The 25,074-nt window shown below is 43.4% G+C and overlaps 1 protein-coding gene across 5 annotated transcripts in view; it reads left to right on the top strand.

Moving 5' to 3' along the window:
* Positions 1 to 25,074, top strand: part of STAG1 (STAG1 cohesin complex component) — a 2,120,576-nt gene that overhangs the window by 414,549 nt on the left and 1,680,953 nt on the right. The window contains exon 1 of one of the 5 annotated variants that reach the window (XM_069618023.1): positions 10,048 to 10,175. The exons of the other annotated variants lie outside the window; for them this stretch is intronic. The gene's annotated coding sequence lies outside the window, so the exon portion shown is untranslated. Of the gene's footprint in view, positions 1 to 10,047; positions 10,176 to 25,074 lie in introns of those variants that run through there. 5 annotated transcript variants of the gene reach the window in all.

Here is a 25,074-nt window from a genome sequence, read left to right as displayed (position 1 = left end):
AGTTTGTTGTTTCGACCAGGGGAAGAGGTGGTCTCGTCGAGGAGGAAACTTGTAGTTGTTGCACTGCACAGGGATGAAACCAGCCGCGGAGTTTGTCGGTTAAAAGGCGCGTTCCTTTTATTTGCGGTCAACGTGGTGAAGCTTGGCTATCCGGCCACCGGAATGCTTGGCACAGCGATTCGACCAAGAGACGTCTTTGGAAGGTGAAAGGGGCGAACTGGTTGGTCCCACCAGCTCAGAGGAAGAAGACTCGTCCAGCATAAGATCTTCTCTTGTCGTTGGGGAAAGTGGTGAGTTCGTTGCAGCAGGGCTCCACCGGTGGTGTCGTTGCAGATGGCCCAGATTCTTCCCTCTTCGGATTTTTAGGTCCTGTGGCAACTTCTGAAGTTCCAGTCCCAAAATCCCTGCTTTTATGCAGAAAACCCCCATTCAACAGCCTAGCTGTCACTCAAACATGTTAAGTGGTGAGCCGGGCGGCTCACCACTGGGCCAATCAGAATAGAGTGTGGCTTGGGTTGCTGAGGCAACGCAGTCCAGGGTGCCAATTCCCCTCCCCACACATCCTGTGGCACCATTTGGACGGCTTCTGTGGAGAAGCCCGCCAAAAAGTGGAACAAAAGGCCCGACCTTGGTTGGAGTTAGAGACGGACACAAATGCCATTTTAAAAGAGTTCTGGCAAAAAAGACCCCACCGTTGATTTAATATTAAATAAATAAATCAGCGGTATCTTTAACATTGCACCAAAACGTGGTGCGTTTAAAATCAATGGGAAAATCCCATAGGAAATATTCCGGTGGAATATTTTGCGTGATAACCACTGCCACCAGCCAGAAACTCGACAAGTGGGACTGGACAGTGCCCCCTTGAAAACAGACCCAGGGGCAATCTAATTAACCCCTTCCAGTACTTCCACAATATGATGGTTTGTACTGGTTCTGTTCAAAATTTTGGACTAGTGAAGTCAATGGCGACTTTACATGCCCTCGGAGACGGTAGTCAGTCCCAGGGTATGGAGTCTGTTTGGGGGTCACTGACACCCCTGTGTTACTGCACTGAGGGTGCTGTGTAACACACATGGAAAACAGTTGATACCCTATGGAGTAAAAGACCCCATAGCCCATAAGCACACAAAGTCAGACATACCTCAAATCATGCCTAAGAGTGGGAGGAAAAGAGTCTCACTCTTAGCAGAAGAAAAATACAAACCCCAAAAATCCAGCAAAGCTGCTGGGGGACTCACTAGGTTTGGGAAATTAGCCTTATAAGAGAATTCTCCCTAACAGGTACTGCACACTCCCTGCCAAGCTGGAGTGCGTTGGAGATGTGCAAAACGCCTGCAAGACAAGTAAAGACCAAATAGTGCAGACGTCCCTCCAGCAAGATCAGTGATACAAAGGACTGAACTGTAGTTCGTGCTGCCCGGCACAGTGGAATCGCCCTTAAAACACAAACGTAGAAAAACGTGTAAGTAACTGGATCTCAACAGGTTTCTCTGTCTCCTTAAGCCACGTAAGACTTTTCACATACAGATTAATCTGTGTCACTGCTTCTTCAGTATGCCCGTCATTCCTCCTGCTCTGCAACTCATTACCCCATGCTCCCATCGATTATGGTAAATAACGGAACCTTCGTTTTTCAATTGTGCTCTTGAGTTGCATCGTACATTTTCATGCTCCTTTTAAGCCTCGACCGACTGTCCATTAAATTGCCCTCATACTCTGCATAGGGCTAGGTGCACAAAACACTGCTATCTTTGGGGACACTGCTTGGAATAAATGTTCTGGGAACGCCCGAAGCAAGAATCTGCAGACCTTTTTCTCCACACCCTTCTCAAATGTCTATACCACATATCTGTGGCAAAGCTATGCACATCCAAAGTACCATCACGACTCATCCCTTCATCTGCAATTAAATTGTGGCCAATATCTCTTTTTTTGGTCTGGACATGAACATTTCCCAAAACCTACCACACTAAACGCACAAACATTTACATTACTTGTCGCACCTAAAAAGGGAGAGCAGAAAAGAGAAACAAAATACGTCCTAGCACTTAGGTTTTCCCACTCTGCAATATTCATCAGTCACTCTATTCACACAGGCATTTGGAACTAGCTAAGACTTCCATGGCCTACTTAACTTAAGTATTTATCAACCGATATTGCTTGGTGCTTTGTGTGGGTGGCAGAGTGCTGGTATGCTTTCAGACATCAGACAGGTGTATCCAGCATGTGTTGCCCTCCACCTTCACAGTACTGGGAGTTGCATAGACAACCCTGTAAGTGCCATGGAAGTGTCGATCAGCCCAACTTCAGACAAAGGACCAAATATACACTGAGTCCCAAGGGAGAACTTCAGCCTCTTGATAGATTACCTCTGTTGTAGCCTGCTGTTGATGAAAAGCAACCTGTGAAGATATGTCTGACAGCATGAGTGTTGTCCCTATGGTAGGCCCTAAACTACTCCTAGTATTTCAGAGGACTTCTGAGCATCTGATGCTGTGCAGAAAGCGATGTATGCATTTTTCCTGTGACTCTCGTGTGGACTAGAGTGGTGCGTTTCGGAGGTAAACCGAGCCAGGGGAAGGCAGTGCAATGCACCCAATTCTTCTCCAAATCGAAACGCAGCTTTGCTAGACTGTTCTTTAATAGGCTGTTAATGCCTTCACAATACTCTTGGTTCGTGGTTGTTTAACCGAAAACACATGCTTTGTGCCCAATGGAGAATTTCAGCAAAATGCTCATTAATAAAAGCCGGTCCCATTATCAGATTTTACGACTGTCCATATTCCCCACCGTGGCAGTAACCTCCTGCACCACGAATTTAGCTGCTGATTTTGCACCTGGGTTTGCACAGGGTACACTCTCAAGCCATCAGGAAAATGGACAAACTACAACAATAAAAGAACCAAAATGACTACACCCGTTTATCATCTCCATGTAGTCAATATGACGTTCTCTGAAAGGCCCTGAGGGTCTGGGCAATGTCACCTTAAAGGATCTCAGAGTTTCCATTGTTGAACTGATGTCCCACAATTAGCTATCAACTAACATGTTCCTGTACTTTTGGGATGCGCCAGTCTTCCTAAGGTCTGCAGCTATTTGTCGTCGAAGTGTGCGACTGATAATGCAGCTGCTCCAGAGCCACGGTATGTAACTCTAGGAGCAAAACTACTTTACCTATAAGTTCCTGTCCCCACAATATATCGTTGGGTGAGAGGCGCACCCTCTTTGCCCCACAGATACTTCTCATCCTTCGGCGCTCGCGCCAGCATTTATCTGAATTGGAGACTGATTAAAGATCTGTCCAATCAGTCAGCTGTTCAAAGCCAGCACGTACCTTCTGTGTGGGACTCATCTCAGTAAGCGTTATCGCTCAAACGAGGGGGTGGAGGAAGTGCCCGCATTGAAAAGTAATTGCTTTAAAAGGTGTTAAAATAGACGTGCGGTCTGTAAGGGGAGCTATCATGAAAAGCAAGGCTTCGAAATACTCCTGGCACAGTCTCACAAATGCCACATTTAAGTCTGACTCGAACCTTTGGGCAGCTTATTTGTATGTACTTTATTGCGAAATTGTAAAGACAAAAAACTATCTTGAGTGGGGGGGGGGAGCAATCATTGTAACTTACAAAAAGGGAGATGGAGCCATTCAATCTATCGCCCCGTCTCCCTTCTTGGTGCATTCAGCAGGATTTTTGGGACCATCATCTTGGATCAATTACAGAGGTGGGCAAGCAAGAAAAATGTCGTTGATAAATTTCAATATGGCTTTAGACAGGGATTGGGCTTGTTTAGTGATCAGTTTTTTGCAAGTACAGGCCAAACAAGAGAAAAGGCAACCCTCTTGTGGTTTCCTGGATATCTCACAGGCTTTTTATAGAGTAAATTGGAAATGCCTGTGTGCAAAACGTAGAGCTGGAATGCCCGGTAGCCTTGGTAGGTATATTGATTGCGTTACTGACACCAATGTGAGGGTGCGCCTGGATCAAGATGAAAACTGTACAGGGTGGGTGAGCAGCCACTGTGAGTTGCGTCAGTGTTGTGTTGGCCCCCTTTCCGAACAGCTTAAATACCTGTAATCTAGGAGAAGTTTACCCCCAAGGTTGGGAAACGTACAAATAAATTTGGCATATGCCAATGACCTCCTTCTGTTCGATTTGACTCCCACATGTCTTCAAAGGACATTCATGGCGATTAATTTTTAATGTATTTGCATTTATAAAGCACACGCACACAGTCCGGGGGCATCGAGACACTGTTACAAGATAATGGCTTAGTTGCAATACCTTGCGTTTCGCATGAGTTTTGCCCATGTGTGGACAATTCCATATTAAAGGGGCGATCATCCCACGCTACCAGCTACCAATGCAAACCTGCATGGGTATTACCCTCTACAGTTTAACCAGTCTTGCAGCAAGGTCCAATTCACTTCACAAGCCGGACCACAGCATACAAGAATAGTGCACATTTTGGACATTATTTTACCATATTTACAGGCAAACATGATTTGTCTTGCCATCCACCCATTCTGTGAAGTCCATTCTATATTAATTAGTGCTCCAACCACAAGGTGTAGGACAGAAAGATGCACCATATTCTCTTATGCATTTTTATAGTCACTGTCATATATTCATACTATAAAACCCCCACAGGCTAGATATAGATCATAAAGACTTAACGGGTCGCTAGCCCTCAAATAAGTGGAACACGGATTGGTACATCTCAAGTGTCAAAGCAAATGTGACATGTTAAAACATCTTTCATGAAATGCCCAAGACACTGTTAACTGAATTTAAGACATTTTAAAAAGTAAATTGCTGAAAGACTGCAATTCAGAATAGTGGACTATTGCGAACGCAGAATACTTGTGCAAATAAAATTCACAGGTCGTCAGACGTCTACTCTGTCAGGATTTGCACGCTTCAAAAGGAAAAGCATAAGTCAAAGATGTATGAAGTGGATTGCACATACCAAGATACGTGTGTAAGCCCCACACCTCCAATGAGAGAGGTTGCAAATATGCACATACTGCAAGTCAATGTTTTCAGCAGAGACTAGCGGAAGACTGCCAATGACCTTGTTAGAGAATTAAGTCTCATAAAAAAAATGAAAAACGGGAGGCTAGCTCAAATTCCATACCCTCAGCTCCATACTTTTTCCTCTAGAGGTTCTTGGTTTAGAAAACACTAGAACATCACTTGATACCACAGAAAATATTTTTGATCCCTATGTGTAGGTCAATGTAACCAAATGGTTGCAAATTTGCGAATAACCAAGGCTCTAGAGAATGCCCATGCATCTTGGAAACACACCTGCTCCTGTTCTGTGGGACAGGGACATCAGCCATTATCCCATTAGCAGAGGGGACCACACTTTAATAGACAACTTCACACCCTCCTGGCAATCTGGATGTGCCCTCCCTTATAACTGAGAGCCCTATCCTTAATGGCCATTTTACTGAAGGAAAGAGATGCTGATCAGTCAAAGAATACATACTTTGGTTTACATTTAATTGCAGATCCAGTGCTACAATCTAAAATTCTAGTGCTAAATTATGTTAAACATAACCCCAAATTTAAGTGGCCAATAGCAAAATGTAATATTTGGGTGTAGATATAGGCTCTAGGAGATCGAAACAGAACGGTTTTGATCGGTTGATCAAAAAATCCAGGTTGAACACTACTGAAACGTAAGCATTTGATAGGAAGTTTGGGAGATATTCAGCCATTCCAATGATCAAATACTTTAATCAAAAGGTTGTACTTCTACTTCTGTATGGAGTAGAGTCGGGTCTGCTGGCAACTACTTGGGATAAAGTAGTCATTATTTCCTAAGGGGACTCCCATGTCAGTTATTAGGCATGATGTTAGGCCTTGTATTTTTACAAATCATACAAGAGAGACCAACCACAACATACAACCAACCGAAAAGAACACAGAACCAAAACGTGAACTCAAAAACTTTCCTGAAATATCAGCAGAGGCATTCACAATGCTGGTAAAACGCAGCAAGAAAGCTGGATCACCCATGGATCCCTGTCCCCCGGACATCTACAAATCAATCCTCGCACATGGAACGCAAGCAGAATATTACAGAAACCTTCTAAATTGATCACTAGCAACAGGGACTGTACCAAGGATCTTCAAATCAGCATATATATCAAGCCACTTCTAAAAAACACAAGTGGCGATGTAGAAGACCTCCAACTACAGGCCGATCTCAAACATTCCCTACCCGGCAAAACTCCTGGAAACCTACTTATATAAACTTACCCAAGAACACGTAGAAAAACGCCACATGCTAGACGAAGCTGAAGTCGGTTTCAGACCAGCAAGAGGAATGGAAACGGCACTACTATCCATCTGGGACGACCTAAAAACTAACGCAGATTCAAACACAACCTCAGCCCTTATTCTGCTCGACCTCTCTGCAGCCTTTGACACAGTTAGCCATGACACCCTGACCAAAAGACTAGAAGACATAGGCGTAACAGACACAGCACTACTCTGGACTAAATCATTCCTAGCAGACAGAACAGAAACCATATGGATTAAACCCTTCAAATCCACGCGACGAGTTAACGACTGTGGAGTGCCGCAAGGATCCTCACTATCACCACTATATTTCAACATCTACCCAGACTCCGATCATCAGAATCTTCAAAAAATACATTACATGCTACAACTAGGCAGATGATATTCAAATCATCTACAAAATCAAAAACACCAAAGCCGATCACTCAACCCTAATCGATTGTCTGAAAGAAGTCTTCAACTGGATCAATGACGACAACCTGAAAATCAACCCAGGAAAGACAGAAATCACGATCATAGCCAAAGACCAAGAGAACGAAATCGCCATCCCGTGGCCAACGGAAATGGGAACTGCAACAACACCATCTAAGGTAGCAAAAAATCTGGGGGTCCTGATGGACAACACCCTAACCTTAGAACCACAAATAAATGCAACAGTGAAGAAATGTTTTTTCCTCCTCCACACGGCAAGAAGAATCCTACCTTTCCTCTCCTTCACGCACAAAACTCTAGTCGCCATCATTTCAAGAATCGACTATGCAAACAGCTTCTACCTCGGAATACCTCCGGAAGACACGACAACGGATCTAAAACGCTGCAGCCAGACTACTCAAACTATCCAGAAGACACCACATCACTCCTGCCCTAAAAACACTACACTGGCTCCCAGTTAAACATCGCATCACCTTCAAAACCATGTGCATAACGCACAGGGCAATCGGTGGACAAGGAGCAGAATTCCTACAAAAGAAAATATCAATCTACAAACCAATGAGATCCCTCCGATCAAGCAACAAAATCTGCCTGGAACTAAAACCATACCTTAAGAAAAAACTTGGAGGCACCGCCTGCTACCACTTGTCCGCCAAAAACCTGAAACAACATCCCAAAAGAAATCAAACACCGAAGATCACCACAAATTCAGGAAATTACTTAAAACCTGGCTCTTCAGCACCACAGACTCAAACTGAAAACCGAAACAAAAGAGAAAAAGGATGACTAAATAGGAAACGACACTGACAGCCCAGAACCGACACGGAACCACCCACGGCGCCTGGACAGGTGACACCGGATAGACTGGAACACAGGCGACACGCATGGAGACAGAGTTAACTACCCCAGCCATTCCCACCCAACACCCTCACCCTCCCCTTAGTTGCTAGCAGATACCACAATGTTGTGAGATTGTCGAGATATTGGAAATCGACACACTAGCTGAGTTGTGGACATTGGCAGGTGCACTGGCCACAGAAGTATGATGGGAGGACAGGGGGGCGGAGGGTTGTGAGGGAGGCGGGTGGAGGTGGGGTCCAGATGTGAAAGGGACCTTGAATGCCAGACGGGCCCAGACCAGGACAGAGGCGCCTCAATTCAGGAAAGATATGCCAACTAACCAATTCCACTAACAATTTCCCCCTCTGCATACACCTCTCAAACTGCTGACCAGACACAACCACAAACCTACAGCACAACAAACCGCACAAACTTCACTACACTGCAACAACAAAACAAAAAACACACACAGACTTGCACAACAGTACACGACGATTACCGGCCGCAAACACCCCAGGCCCAGCCAACGGACCCACCGGGCTAAGGTCGCCAACAGCACATCACTGCTCACTTGCACTTTTCCTGCTTCCTCCCACTAACCCATCCTCCCTTCCTCTTTCAGAGCTGCCAGGGGACCACTCCGGTGGTGATAGTGCGCGGTACAAATGTCCTTTAACATTAACAAGCACAGGCAGATTGAAAATGATTAAAATTATTGAGGTCCCTCTTGCTTCCACCTGTGAATTGTAGATTAGCATAGCTTCATATAGAATTACTCGGCTCTTCGAGAGTTTTAATAGAATGGTTCCAAACATGTGTTAAACTATTGAGTGACTATGATTTGAACCTTGATAAGTTGGCAGCGGTCTATGTGAACCAAAAAAAACATATCTTTGAATTTGGAGTAGAAACGCTTAGCTCTGGGTTATCTATTTTATAATCTAAAATATGTAATCCGAGCATATAACGATCTACCTTTCTACTTTAACAAAAAAAAATCCTTCCAGGAAGCATTGTTGCGAAATGTTACGATTCAAATTGAATGTACTCTCTACTGGGCAAGTTAGAGGAGTAAGACAAGGTATTGAGCGATCTTTGAGAGTATGTAAATATTGCTCCCAACATATTGAAACAAGCCGCCACCTTTTGTTGGAATGCTCTGCCTTGGTCGAACTCCGTTTTAATCTGTGCAAGATGCAGATTTAAACAATACAGAGTAGTTTTGGACCAAGATTTTAAATAGCCATGTGAGGTATCATTGGATATGACAATTGCAAGATTTTTGGAGATTGTATTGTGTGAAAGAAAATAAAAAGCTTTTTATTTTGTTTCTATTTTTATATTTTTCTTTTATAAGGTGAAATTAATTGATGGTTGGTATTTTTTAAATGTTAAAGGAATTGTGCGCTCAATGTTCTCTTAAAAGATGGGCCATAATAAAAAACATATATTCAACATATTTTTAAATAAAGGCCCTATGTGAAATTTTGCACACAAAATGTTTAAACCCCTTTAATTTCAAGCACTAGGAGGAATCCATTTTGTGAAATGGATGAGCCTCCTGTGCTTGTGTTAATCTCTGCCCTCGTGGCACTAATGAAGCAAAAGCCACCTGCTGGTAGCTTTTATTACAGCAGCTTTTGCTTCATTGGTGCCGGAGAGCAGAGAAGTGCTTTTATAAATACAAAGTTGTATTTATGATTGCCGTGTTTAGAAAGCCATGGAAATCATAAATACAACAACATTGTATTTATAATTGCAGTGGCTTTCACTTTGTGTCCCCCTGGGCCCGGGGGAGCTCGGGAGACTGAAGGCAAAAGTCACTGCAATCATAAATACAACTACATTGTATTTATGTATGCCGTGGTGTTTATTTTTTGTCTGTGTGTATTTTACTAAATTTTTGCAAAGGTTTATATTTAACCAAATGCAAATAATCAATACATTTATCTGAATTGAGGGAACTACAGTGGAAGGAACTGGTAACTGTACCTGCTGGGACACTGGATCTGTGATTTGGGAATCTAAATAGTAAATGGGCAGCCTTCTTTGCCATTCTTTGAATGCCGCCCAGTGCTATTTGGTCAGTCTTGTTAGTGTGCACGGTGCATTTGATGATTATTACCTCGGCTGGCATTGTTTGTATTTAAATTAGTCCGGACCGTAATGCAGTCTTCTAAACACTCCTATGTAATCTCGACAAACCTGAATGCATGGTCAAGCTGACATACGCAGAGTCAGTGAATGGTGACTGCTTTCTCCTTATCTCTAGCACCTCGGATACCAATTCTGCGGTCTACGCGGAATAATGCAAATGCTTCCTCATCCAGATTTGGTATTCACCGCCCACAATTGCCACACCTGTATGCCTTTCTCCAGTGTCTTGATCAATTGTTGAACTGTCAGAGTACACCACCTCCCTCTAGTGCATCTTCCTTGACTTGTGTTCTCTCGTCCCCTTCATAGGTCGCACAATCATGTACGACATAATGTTTCACCGGCTCAGCAACAAATGCCGTGGGATTGACTGTGACATCTCACTGGATGAATAGAGGCATTTGATAACATTACCACACTTCCTGAAACTGCGTGGTGAGTTCCAAAATTGCAAAAACTGAATGTTCAACATAGGTCACCGGGCAGCCCATACTACTAGTCGAAGAATTTGAAATGGCGAAAGCTGCTGCTGTCAGAGCCTGCTCACACGGGAACTGGTTTATTATAGTGTACTCTTGGATTCAGTCATGCAGTCAGAGGCTTATCGCTCATTGAGGTTCTCTGGGTGAGGACCGCTGTCATCCCCTTCCCATTTCTGGAAGCAAGTTACCATCTCTTCCAACCACTCAGACCTTTTACTTTGTTCTTCCTTGAGACCTTGCATTGGGGGCCTCGTTTGAATAGAGTAGTCAAAAATCCAAGACCTAAAAGTCCCCAAACCGGCTGCATCTTTTACAATAACTGGCTGCAGTGTACTCAGAACTGCAACTGCGCTCAGGCATCACTTTCTTCATGTGGGCGATATTACTTGCACCAGGCACACTGTCGGGCAATACTGTAATTTTTCCTTGTCCAGCTTGAACCCCTTCTCTGCGAGCAGGCGGATTGTTCTTGAATCCTCGATGCTGCTTCTCTGAAGTGCAACAGACTAACAAATTATCCACATACTGAATCACTACTAGGCACATGCATATTCCCAAAATCCATGTGAACCACCCAATTAAAATTATTTGAATTCACAACCGTGTGGTAATCTTGTGTGCTGAAATCATTGGCCAAGATATGCAAATACTATAAGGTTCGGAGAATCTAGGTGCAAGCAAACAGAAAAAAATGCATTCTTCAGATCAATTGCAGTAAAGTGGGTAGAACCAATAGGGATGTTTCAGAGAATGGTAGCAGGATGGGGAAACACTGGAAACTCAGCCTCAATATTATTCAAAGGACGCAAATCCTGTACCAGCATCCAACTGAACCCTTTCACCTCCACAGGATAGTTGGCAGTGTTGCATGGGGACACAGAAGGCTGGATTATACCTTGCTTCCACAACGCCATAATGTTGTCTTGTCTAGGGAAGCATATGAGGGAGATCTGTCTTACACGTGACAATATCTCACCAGGTTTAAAAAGTGTCCATACGGCTCCTGTGCTTTTCAGCAATCCCACATCATGATTACTAGTCCAAAAGTGACTAGGCACCTTTTCCATAGCTTCCTTCCAATATGGCAATGTATTTCTGACAATAGACAGTCTGGGATCTCCCTATGCTCTCATCTGGCAATGCGCCCAAATCTGAGACCATCTCTCATGTTTCCTTTGCATTCTTTAGCAAGCGTTCATCAGACACCCTCCCCCCCTTCTCCTTCCTCACCAGAGCCTGAGAACCCCTTTGTCCTTTTTTGATTTCCGCTTCCAGAAGTAGGTTAACTATGGTGCCTGGTGCAATCTCTTGTGGAACTCTGGGACAAAATAAAAATTAAGCGGGCACCCACATTCTCTTTATAATACATGCCACCCATCCCAACACCACCATCACTCCGTAGAGCAACAAATCTGAATTTACAGGCACCCCCTTTTTGCACTGACATTGCTTGCTCGCAGAAGCGCCATTTTCCTGGCTAGATAAAAACGTTGAGTTGAGCATGCTGTACCTTCATATGTGACGGAGATCATCATATTCAACTTGCTCAAAGGATCCCTGCCCAAAAGTTTCACTGGTGTAGCTGTACAATACAGCAAAGGAGATGATAAATGCTGTGTACCTACCTTAATAGGTAAATCATCCGTGTTGGGATAATCCCAGCATGTCAGTGTTTCCTGAAAGGGGAAACCTACCTGTCTTGATAAAAGATTTGTTTCCCCTTTATCAACCCTGTATGAAAGTTTGGTCACCTATCCTAGCACCTGCCTGGGGGTTCTTTTTCCAGATCGACAGTAAGACTCTACAGGTAGCTCTTTGTGGGCTGTCCTAGACGGCATATGTGCTTGTGCCTGGGAGCGGGAAAGGACTTCCTCCCAAAACGCACGCTCCAGTAGAATGTAAACTTGAGGCCTGGCACCGGAGAACTAAAATCATAGCTCAAATCTTGACTGAACATTGATAAACTGCTTACTCTGGTACCCCTTTCGAGGATATTAATTGGCACACACACACACACACACACACACACACACGCTTTTTAAACTTAGTCATCTTATGTAATGTGTTTTTATCTTCGTGGCATGTATTTTATCCTGTATTGCTGTTTATGGAAAATTTGTTTCCGAATAAACAAATTGAATTGATAATGTGAAACCATACCCTTAGGCAAAGTATTCCTATCCCATGGCTGAACCAGTGCTTATGCTGGCACATAGCTCTGTGCAGCTTCAGACGCGTGTTCTGTCCTACCCGTGCTTGCTGTGGCTGTACCCTGGGGCATATGACCTGGTCGGAGGGACCATCCATTGGGATCGACTAGTGACGTGGGTCATAAAAATGATGGCCTAACCCTACAATCTTGTGACAAATGCCCCATCCTGTCGCAGGACGAACACTGGACTCCATGTGGTCCTCCAAACTGGCCTCCCATCTGCCTACGAAACCTAGGCCTCATCCCCCAAATTAATCACCTCCCCCTCTCGGGAAGCCTAATCTCTGCCCATCGGAAAACCTCCCATTTACCTCCAGATTGTAAATCTATCTATCCTGTTGCAAAATTCCTTTATTAAAATTGCCCCTGTGGTCCTTCAGCGGTGCTTGTGATTGTCCCTTCTAAATGTATTTTAGCCTGTTTTTTTTTCGAGCCAAGTCTGCTGTCGTCTTGTCCTTCTCCTGCCTGATGCACTATGTGCTTGAATTTCTGGCCAACCCTTTGCTTCTATCCCCATGACATTATTCAAATCTTGTACCTCCTTTGGCGTACATTAGCATATGATAAAATATGGTTACATTTGTTTCCCATGCCTCCCCTGTCTCCGCTCTCCATATCTCCGGAATCTGTTGTATATGGCGGTCATCAGCCTTCATGATTTTAGCCATAATTGAATTAATGTCCAGTGTATTGGGATGCATGACTCTCAAAGCTGCCAAAACGCTTGCGCTGCAATTAGTAAAAGATGACCCATCAAGATTTAATGTCGATCTGTACCCATGGATAGCCTGCTTTTTCACGAATTTCATCCACTTGTTCAATAAGAACAGTAACCAAATGTTTCATATCTCTGATGGCCAAAATAACACCTGCTGTTTTTTGTAATGTGTAAATCCACGTCCCTGCCCCTGCATTGAGCGAGCGTAGTGATGTAATCCGATTATTCCAGTCCATTTGTGACCATGGGACATAATGTGCTCTCCTCAAAACCTTTCTGAAGTAACGAGAACTGCATCTCTTTTACCATTATTGGGATTACTTTTTCCCCCCTTACATTTAATTACTGCTACACGACCACCATGGGGCGTCCTAAGACCCCATGGTGTGATTTCCTGGACGGCTAGTGTTAGGCAGAATCCTGTGCAGTGCCCTTAGGGACCACTACACACACTTAAGACTAAAGGTGGCAATACAAGTTTTACCTTTGGTACAAGCCTGTACTACTATGCTAAAGTGGTAGCAGTAGCTGAGCAGCCAGGCTTATCTCAAGAGTATGAGCAGTAGCAGAGATTACACACAGACCACGATTACTGTGACTCAAGCAAACACTGATTCAAGGTTTCAGGTAAAAAAATATAAGTACATTTATTTTTAAACCATTTGTTATAAACACAACACTTCTATTAATTCAAATTCACACGTAAAATACACTACAACCAACCAATTCACTTTGGTACACCAACTCAAGGTAAGTACCCTATGTTTTAATGGACCGATGTTGTGAAACAAGACGTTACCGGGAATACACTTGCGATCACTTTTTGACAGTAATGACAGTTCGGTCTTACTAAAGAAACGCGTATCCGCAGCAAGAAATGTTACCGGGTAAAAACACACTTGGCACCTGAGTTAACCAGAGAGTTAGGGGCAAACATCATAGACAATACTTTTGTCAAGGCAGACAGAATCAGAGAACACTAGTTGAAAGGAGTTCGAGAGTCAATAGGCCAGTGCCCTTGTAAAGTGGAACCGGGTTCCTGTTGTCAAGGATCACAGTCGGACAGTTCGAGATTCAACTTTGCCAGGAGTACTTAGATATTGTCAACAGAGGAAGCAAAAGTTATAAGGAGGGGGGAAAACCAGGGCAAGCTTGGAGGGGAAGAAAAGGGGTTCACCCTAATTCTTCAAGCAGAACACTGTACCTTGTTCAATGAAGAAGCTGGTGCCATGGAATTCCTGGTAGTTTCCTGCAGACTCACGGTTCCTGGAGCTTCGGTGCGAAGGACGTCTGGAGGGGTCTGCACTACACAGGGATGAGGCCGGCAGCAGCGACGGTGAATAAAAGGTGCGCACCTTAAAAACAGGAGAGGCTCTTCAGATGGCTATCCGGACCACTACAGCTGTGTGCAGCGATTTCAACCAAGAAGGGGGTCCTCTGGCTGTGGAAGATGAGCTGGTCATCCCCAGCAGGCTCAAGGGAAAACTCCGGACTGGAGCTTCTCTGGCCTTCGAAGGGTAGATCGCTCAGGACTGCAGCAGGGTTTCACCGGGACGGGGTAGTTGCTGCAGCCGTCGTCTCCGCTTCTCTTTGCTTCCTTGTAGTTCCAGTGGCGACTCTTGACTTCAAGCCCAAGAGACCTGACCTTTATGCGAAAATCCCACATTCACACAGCCTTGCTGTCAATCACGCAGCAGGGGGGTTGTCCAGCCCGGACAACCACCTCAGCCAATCGTGGCAAAGTGCGACTTGGGTTTCCTAGGATCCCCTGTGCAGGGGGAAACTACACCCCTCCCTCAAATCCAGCCCGCCTAGACACCCAGGCACCTGGAGGAGGGCTTCTTGGCAGAAGCCCGCCAAAAGACATTGAACAAAGGAGGCAACCCTGGCTTGCCAGGCAAAGTAAAACACAAGAAGGCCTTTAACAAATAGAAATGGCGAATAAACCCGACCGGAGCCAAAAGAAAAAGTATTTGGTCAAGCGGGTTTAAGTTCGAGGCTAATATAATAGCCTAAAACAATACCACGTTATATAGTATAATCTCGGTAGAAAAAGTTAGGGTAGATACCACTGCCACCAGCAAAGTCTAAATTTTAAAAGAGCGAACCAATGCTCAGGGAGGTATACATAAAAAGGGCTAAGGATTAACCCTTTCCAGTACTCAATGAAAGATGGGTTGCACTGGATCTGTGGTTAAACGACTAAAGTTAATGGCAGCCGGTGGGAAGTCTAAAAGACAACCCTGTGTCACTGCACTGAAGGCGCTGTGTAACACACAAAAGAAGGGGGCTACAGAAGTGGTGTACTCCAGAGTCCACAATCACAAAAGCAGATGAAATACACATTGCAAAAACACAGGTAAGAGTGGGAAAAAGAGGCACACTCTTACAAAGTGAAAAAAAAAGAACTCCAGAAATCCAGCAAAGCTGCTGGGGGACTCACTAGGTGAGGGAAATTGGCCATAAAATCTAGTTTAGGTGTTGCTCCCTGTTCTCCATCAGTTTGCCTTTTCTGCCTCTTATTCTACCTCCCTAACCCTTTCTGAGCATTCTGAATCATAGCCTGCGCTACCAGGATGCACTGGTTCTCTTGCTTGCAGTTCAAATTCCACTTTCAAAGCAAAACCTCCCTCTGCAAGGTCCACCTTAATATCTACTTTAAAGACTGTCCAGACTTCCACTGATCCAACCCTGTCTTTGCTACTTGCTAGTTATCATCTTCCTGCTCCTTTGCTCCCTTACTTGTGCAAATTCTTTCTCTAGACTTCTACACACTTTATTTTTCTACCTCCATTCTCAACCATTCCGCTATCCTGGCGGTTGGAGGCATTATTCCATCTTCGGCTTCCTTTCTTAACTGTTCTGCTAGCCTAGCTTTCCCTGCTCCTTGCTATCTCCGTGGCTTGGTCCAGGGTGGGATTTTTGATTTGCCACAATGACTGGTGAGTTTGGCCAATGCTATGTCAAACTTGCGGTTGCCATCTCCTCCCATGTTGCCGGGTTCGGGAAGGGTCCTGAAAAGTCTGTGCTTCTGCCCCTATACAGTTCAAGAGGGTCGCCTCCTTGAGGTCGATAGTTCAGATATATTGGGAAGTGGGTGTCTGTCAACCCATATGTTTTTGTTTTTTTCCCCAACTCGGGAGCCTGAGTTGGAGTGAGTGGATGGCCGGTGGGTCTTCTCCTTCATGTGTACTGTACTACCTATCCCAGTCCTTGTCCTGTCATCCAGACTACTGTAAATACCTGAGAGTAACTGGAACTGTACATATTGTACCAATAAAGCATACCTGGAACAACATCAGTCTCCACAGCTGGTCTGTGTGTCCCTTGTGACTAAATGTAAGTCTCTTATTAGTCGCATGTTGGCAGTGTTTTTCCTCCTCACAACTGCTGAGGTGGAGTATTGAGACAATGGAGGCTCATATTGGGGATTAGTATATCCGGCAGCGGGCGATAAAGGAAAACGCCCATACGGTGGCAGCCGCTAGGGGCCTCCTACCTCCCTGCATCTGCCCCATTTCCCCAACTGTTTCTCCAGGGACCTTCCATGCCTCCTCAAACATCCTTCACAGCTCTAAGATGATCTGCCTTTTCTCCAATTTCTTTCCCTTCTTGATAAAAATGTATGCATATTTTCCAACACCCCTTTATCATACGTCCCCCGCGTTTGGGCCAAGTGAACATCCTAACTTTAGTCTCTTCTATCGACCGTTTGCGGTACTTCAGAGTCTCTTCTTTGGAATAATTTGGCATACATGATACAGTGGAGGCTCCATACTCAAACAACCTTGATCTAACAATACCCCCAAAAAAATACTTTAACAAAAATTCAACAATCCTGCAGCCTTCCAAAAATGACAGAACAAAAGTTAAATGCTTCCCACCCCAAATTCTTTTAAACTTCTCAATTACTCTCCTCGTTCTCACTTGCACCTCAATCACCTTACTTCAAACTAATCTGCATGAACACTTTTATACAAGATTGCATAATATCAATATAACACAATTACCATTGTTCCTCATTGATCTCCTTCCCTCGAGCACAAAGTGCAATGTTTTCCATTACTTCACCGCTCTTTATCACTAGTCCAGTGCTTTTTACTAAAACGCTGCACTTACGGAAGATATTTTCACTACTTTGACTACAAATAATGATTAAATAAAGTGGAAAAAAGGCCTTGCAACATATAACAATTCACCATACCATCACAATCAGAAGTCCAATCTCTCACTTTCATTCGGTTTCAATTAACCTCCCGACTCCAAACAAAACTCCACCTCTGACTCCTACACCTCTTGCACAATCCCATAAATAAAAAACCTTTTCAGTCAACCACCACACCCCCACTTCAAAATCCGTCCACTGAATCCCCCTCCCTTCACATGACCTGCACAGCTGGACTACACCTTGCTTCATCGAACTACCTCTGATTATTTATCACTTTCTTGTATTGTATTCACTGTTTTTGTTATGTGCGCACTGAGGCCTAATGGCGTGCTGTGTATAAAAATAAAAAAAAAAATATTGCATCAGCACAGCACCTGCAGGCCATTCTTGATGTCCACGTAAACTGATTACTGCAGATAGGCGCTGCAGCTGAGTGTGCACTGAGGAAACCTCCCAGCTTGGAGGGCCTGGAGATCTCGTCACAGGTCATCAGATGTAGGAATGGGACTCCAAAATCCAATGCTTATAAACTGCTCCAAAAAAGAGCAAATGTACTTTGTCCGAAAAGCAAGTTTATTACACTGTCAACCGGAAGGTGTTAGTCAGCCCTGTGAAGCTAAAAACTGTCTTATCAGTGCTCCGTAAAGTTGCAGCTTTTATACACATTTGGACAGTTTACATAATATCGCATTGTTACAAAGTAATCCCTCAAAATTCCATCGGCTAACCCTGTACAAGGAAATCTAATCCCCCTTAAATTCTCAAATCCCATTGCACACATTGACAAAACACCCCGTCCCGTATGCTTTCTTTTCATAAATCAGCCATAACATTGTAAACATAATCTCCTTATCTAAAAACAATTCAATTTGACTTGTCCCATATGGTTGGATGATGTGCAAGACTTACAAGTAAACCTCAAACAAGAGCAGGGGGAGAAACTACCATGTTTTTTGATCAAGCAATAAACCTCTTATTGCCCCAGATGAGCTAATGTCCCATGTTTACTACTTCTGCATTCCTTCACAATACCTTAATTGCAACTACCATCACGAATCATACAGCCTCCAGCACACATGTTGCTCATCTTCCTAAGAGCCCAAACAAAACCCATAAAACACTGGTAAACTCTGCCCTCGAGCACCCCTTCTATGTGTTTTATGAACTAACCCCAATTTACCTCCCCATTTGGCCGGACTTAACAAGACTGCTCCCATGAAGACTTGTTCCCCATATCCATCTAGTCCTAAACGGACGACTCGATGTCACTTCATTTAATGTTTGCCTCAAGTAACCATTTGATGCCATCACCAGTTGCCCAAATGTGGTTTGCTTAATCTTCCTTCCTTGACCTGGTCTTTCAGCCCTTCAGGCCATGCAAAGGTCACCTCCTCCGCTATGGTGGAAAACTGATCTGCAATATTTCTATGTACTCGCAACAAACCCCATATTCCCATAACATCCTAGAACATGTCTGCAATCTATACCATTATCGAATCCCACATTTACATTGTTCAGGACTACCTTACCCCTCACGGTGGCTTTGCCCTCATGTACTACTTTATCGCATGCATAAAGCTCCTCTCATCCCACTCTAAGCACTACACGTTGTACATTGCACAATTACATTGTGTCCCCACAACTTATTGTATGTTGCTACATGATGCAAATCAAAATGATCCAAACTAATTATAATAACATTTATCCCAATCCATGTACCTACATGAACACATGTTAAATTGCAGCATCACGCCTAACCTAGCCGCAACATTGCTCTAATATGACATGCGCAACGTGAACCCCTTCTCTACGTTGGAACATGAAACATGCATCCCAACCAAGCACCCTGTGTAGGCTTTTCATCACTGGGGTATGTGTTCCCTCTTATTTATTCTTAATAGCAGTCCTGCTGCCATGTTTTGGATGCATTATTTCTTGGTTAGTCAGTATCCCTAGATCTAGGCTACTTGCATGATCTATTCCTGACCATATCGGTGAGATTATGTCAAGGTTCTAATCTGGGAAGCTTGCATATGCAAGGATCTGGTGGAGCTTAGGTGGTAGTAGCATTTTAGTACTATTGCATTGAACTGTCTAGTGAGGGTCCACTGTGCAGGGGTGTTAGCAAATTTATTTTAATTACTGTTGGTGCTTCACTTATTAAATGAGAAATCAACATGCACTCCCATTTCTGTCCAGTAATTTTTCAAGTTTTGTTATTGTTTAGGCAAAAAATGTTTAGTATGTTTAAGGTGCAGAGGAGATAATAACCAACTCTGGCATTTGGGTTGTATAGTATGAATCAGAGAACAAGTTAGTTCCTAATATGGGAACTCCCATCCCCTGCACACTATCAAAAGGCTCAATGTTTTGAGTCCAGGAAATTTGGTTGTGTATTGTCTTTCAATATAGTTTCCCATCATTACATTCATAACAATAAGAAACATTTCATATGATTAAATGCATATCAGATAAACTGACAATCCGTATTCTTATAAAACATAAGTGATTTATTTTGTGGCCCAACGAGTTTCAAAACAGTCTCTTCTTCAGGGGCATATGAATACATTCCAAACAATATCTGGAAAGAATATTAAATAAGCATTAATAAATGCTATTTTAAAAAAAAATCACGCAAAAGAGCATAACACACGCTTATTCACAGTAGAGGTTTTACGGAATATCATATTTACATATTTGTATTTCTAGTCAGTCAACCTAATGACGTGTACATATCCCATTACATTTTTAATTTTTGACCACAAAGACCCATGGTAGTCCCTATTCACTTATTCCCATTTTCAGGGGGGCATGAGTGAGGTCAACGAGTACATTGTAAGATGGTGTTAGTTGTTTGGGTTTAGCTTTAGGTTGCTGCTGGTCAACCAGAGGTTTTTCCTCAGATACCACTTGAGTGAGTTGTTGAGTTGGTGCTAGCAGTCAACTTGAAAATTGAGTTTTCTGCATAGTTAGTTGTAACATGGTAGTCTGCGCTTTTAGTTTCATGAAGGAGCCAAAAGTGAGGAAAGACTTGATCCTCGTGGGATGCTGCCGTTGGTGGTTCTCATTGTTGTTGGCGAAAAAAGATGGTGTATATGCTTTCAGTGCCATATTCTTGTGTCCAGAGTGTGGCGCGCTGCTGGTGTCGAAAGCTGCCATGTGAAGTAGAATAAGATTTGATGGTATATTGGAAGGCATTACGTAAGCAGGATTGCATAGCAAGTTGCTGTATATATCTGTAGGCTTCCTAATTAAATGACCTTTGTAGCAGAGCTAGCAACTTGTTACCCTGTTCAATGAAAATGCAGCTCACCCTGAATTCCTCTTGTCGTGGTTCTCCAGGAGGACAAGAGGGATACCAAACCTTAAACGTTATCTTAAATTTAATTTATATTCTAAACAGAGTACACGTTCGTAAAAAGACCTTTACAACATACTATTACCATCAATTCACCATTAGCAATGTGAAATCGATCAGTTGACTTGGATGCATTCATCAATTATAACCACTCATTTCCAAATGTAATGGGCTTCCCCTTGTTATCACCAACACACTGGCAGAATATATTGCATCCCAAAATGTGGTCTTGGGACAGATGTTAAGTCTCATACAGAGTTGTAAACCTTTTTTTCTAGAATGTGTCTTGTAGTTTCCCGTTAATTTTACAGAAACTGCATTCATCTTCAACTGTGATATCTTCTCAGGCTGCAGTGTATTCGTACAAGGGTAGTATGTTAAAACAAAGCATTATTCTAAAGTGCTTCAGGTCCTAACTACTATTTTTCAGGAGATAATCACACACATGTGCTAAACCCCTGGCTAGCATACTCTATTGCCTTTTAGTGTTCAGTGAGTCCACACTCAGTGATGGGTCCCAATTTTGGGCTTTTGTTCTTAATTTAGTGTAAAGGTTGCTGAACAACTTGGATTCACGTACGGAGGTTCCAAAAGGAGGTATTCTAATAATTTTTCTGATGTAATTTCATTTTTCATTACTGGGTTATTTCAAATGTTATTGGCTTTCTCTATCAAGCCCATCATTGTATCCTCTGTTGGATTCTGCATTTTAAACGTAATGTATAGTTTACACTGTTGAACCTGCCAGGGAGGCCCTTAATGTTTCAAGGCCTAACTCAAAAACCATGAAGGCATCTAAAATTCTGAACTTCTAAAAACCTGGCTCTGCAACTCAGAGCAGGATTAAAACGTATGAGCAACACTTAAGCCCAATGGAATGAACACACAACTGGAAAGACTGGGGTATAGGCCAGATCACAGCAAAGTGCAGGGAATTAGAGGGGTGTCTGAATGAGAGGGAGACCCAGGTGTATCCGTTGCCATAGGGGGTCCTACCGGAAACAAAGGAGAGAGATGGGACCAACCTAATTGAACAACAGATGGTATTAGAATCAAAGGGGGGGAGAGGCAACCCACACCTGGGACAGATGGACCTTGGGGCAAAGGGAGTGCAAGGGCACAGGGAATAGGTGCCCCACCAGGAAGTACCTGTGGGGTTGGTGGTTGCTGCACAACGGGATGTGCCAGGGGAATGATTTGTTTGGGACATCCATTAGTCTTACCACAGAGGTGGGGGGGGGCATGGAGAGGGTACCACCACTAAATAGCCCTGTTAACGACCCACACCTCTGCACAGAAAATAGGAGTGGGAATTGTAGCACACTACAATATATGACTGGGAAAGGGATCTGTGCTGCAGGCAGCCAAAACTGAGGTGGTATAAGTTGACATACCGAACACATAGCAAAGCTGTTTTACGTGCTCACATAGCTGGGCTGAGTTACGAGGGCTCCAATAAAACAACCTGGATATTTATCTATATGCAGTCTGCTACATGGGCAGATGTTGCAGTGAAACAGCTTAGCTGTATACTATTACAGTAAGACAGCCCATCTATGTGCCTTTTTTTATGATAAAACAGGGCATCTCGTGCTAGGTATGCAGACTATGTACAAGGTATGCTTTCAAATTATAATGGCCCAGCTATGTGCTAGCTAGGCAGTTGGGTATAATATAACAGCTGTGTGATGGGTATTCAAGCAGGGAGAAAAAAAGGTAGCTGGGCAGAAAGAAGTGTATGGTACAGTGGTCTAGCTGTGTGATCTGTAAGAGTCTTGCGAGTTTGTCTAGATTATGTGCAATGTGTTTATACAGATCTAATAAGGCAATGCAGCCAAACGCTAGTTATGTTGGTTTACACCCTGAAATAACAATGCGTACGGTTGGGGGCAAAACTGACCTGATGAGGCACTCTAGTCCTTGTGCTAGGTATTCAGGCAGTGATGATGAAACCATGTATGAGTGTTTGGTGTCAGGCAGGTAGATAGCTTGATGAATTAACCACATTTCAAAGTCCTGAGTCTGTGTATTGTAGCCTAGCAGTGATATTTCAGCTATGAGCAGGATATGCAGATAGTGATAGCTGGGCAGCAAGCAGTTAAAATATATGTAGTGGTTATTTAGGCCAGCCCAGCGTGTCCGTACTGCCACATGGGAAGTCTGTAGGCATAAAAGGCTACATAATAGTGCATCTGGTATCTGAGTGTAAAAACGTAAAATAACCTAAGTAGGTGGTGGCCTGCTAGGGAGGAAATGCTTGGTTTGGCTGTGCAGCATATGCAGCGTACGTCTGGTGTACAGAGGTAATATGCAGATCATTCTTACCTGTGGGAGTGCAAGTTTCATTTTGTTCAGCTCGGTCGGGCTTTAGGCACCAGGCAAACCGGTGACACTCCGGGCAAGGCTTCACTGGTGGTTCGAATGAAATGGGCTATCCTGGGACCCTTGTAAGACTAATCAGCCTGACGGATTAAGGGAATGGTGAGGTGGCAGGCTGACTGAGCGGAGAGGAGCCCGTGCTAGAGCTCATGCACTGCCTGCAAAATTAAAGTAAATGGATTGGGCTGGCAAAATAAAAAAACATGCATTGCTAGGCTTTTTTGTGCAGACCCTCGCTAATCCACAGCACAAGGAATTTGTTTCTGGGGTATAGAGTGGGGGTGAGGGGACTCTAGACTAGGAGTATAGTAGTCTGCACTGGCTGGGTAGTATTGTTTCTAGGAAAATAGCTCACCGTATAGTGTGATTTTTAGTGTTTGGGTGAGTAGGATTAGCCACACTATCTTTACAGGAAGTAATGCTGTTATTGGCAATTAAAATTTTAAACGTGTATTTGAATGTTCTTGATGCACATACTTTCATCAGTTGTCCGTGGCCTGTTTTAAACTTCTGTTTTACAATGGAACTCCTTCATTGATCGCTCTGCGTTATCTACATATGTATGTACACCTGTATGTTTGAGATTCGAACAATTGAAATAATGGAATTTGATCAGTTTATGATTACAAATTCCATAAATACCAAATAACGTGATACTAATGCCAGCTGTTTACTTGAAAGGATACTGTACCAGCCCATTAGTTAATGCCTTCATCTAGACTCGATGTCTGTACTGTAATATCTGTTAAGCTTATTCACCATGCATTAGCTCACCTGGTCATGCGCCTGACGATTCTGAGACCATATTTCTCCCACCATTGAAAAGATTTAACTAGAGCGAAGAAAGTGTCCAATGCAATGTTGTATAGTTCAAAGTCCTCCGTGGTAGTGTTCTGTTTCTTGAAGCTCGTTTTCAGCCATATAAATGATGACCTCCGACTGGTGATGCCTAGTTTTCACAAAGTTCTGACCGGATAGTAGCCTGTGGAATGTAGTTTACCTATATCTGGAAAACTCAACTCAGTTGTATGACCCATCTGTTTACCATTTAGCTCTAGCATCCCTTTTTTTGTTTAATTCCCTTCCTATTCGTTCCTCCGCCCCTTAGTGGGGTCTCGGTTGTTCACCATCCCCCCTTTGTCTTTTCCGATTCTCCCTCAACGCTCGTGCCATCTTCTGTGGCGTGCCACTGCTTATACTGTATGCACATACAGTAGACATTAACAATGAGGATGTTTCACATTTTTAAACGTGCATGAAGTGCTGCTATGATTTTAATAATGTGAGCTCTCAGTGTAACCCCTGCATGAATACAGTTTGTATGGAAGTGATGCTGATTACGTGACATCACGGATTCAGTAAAGGTGTATTCATGCGTTTGCGTTCCCTCTCCCACGCCAAAGCATGTTCAGCCCTGATCAACCACTATTACATGGAAAGCCAGAACAATGAGTTATGTACCTTGCAGTCCTTGGTGACCTGACGAAGAATTAGTTTTCAATTTGTGTTGCGCTTTCTTGAAAGTCTGAAGGATTTCAATAGTGCTCAATAGCTTTGCTTTTTTGTCTCTGGGATGCAAAGCTTCCCTGTGCTCTAATTTGCTGATAATGTTTACTTTTTGCAAAACTAAAACGGTTATTCAAATCTGTTAACGGCAATTACTCGGTTAATGTTAAACTTTTTAGCCCTGATTTAGTTTAGACCTGCATGTCCCCCTTTTCTGCGAGGCCATTTAAAGATGCCATAATTTCGCAATTAAAGACCCATCTAATCCCATGTATCTTGTTTAACCTAGGGTGCCAAATTCTTTTCGGGTTCCTGGATTAGTGAGGCACTTTTTCCACTCATGACTCCTTTTTTTTTTTTTTTTTTTTTTTAAGCTTAGTCCAGTGTCCAATTCGATTTATAAACCTTGGTGTTCTAAAATGTGGCCCTCTGTACACCAATGTTTTCCACAAGGTTAATTCAGGTTTCTAGATCAATTTGAAGATGTATCCAATTGCTATGCTTTGGTGCC

Source organism: Ambystoma mexicanum, chromosome 10, assembly GCF_040938575.1.
Source record: "Ambystoma mexicanum isolate Mex_15411 chromosome 10, UKY_AmexF1_1, whole genome shotgun sequence".
NCBI classification, from domain to species: Eukaryota; Metazoa; Chordata; class Amphibia; order Caudata; family Ambystomatidae; genus Ambystoma; species Ambystoma mexicanum.
The sequence above is the reverse complement of the archived record's forward strand: the minus strand, read 5'-3'. Positions and strand labels throughout refer to the sequence as shown.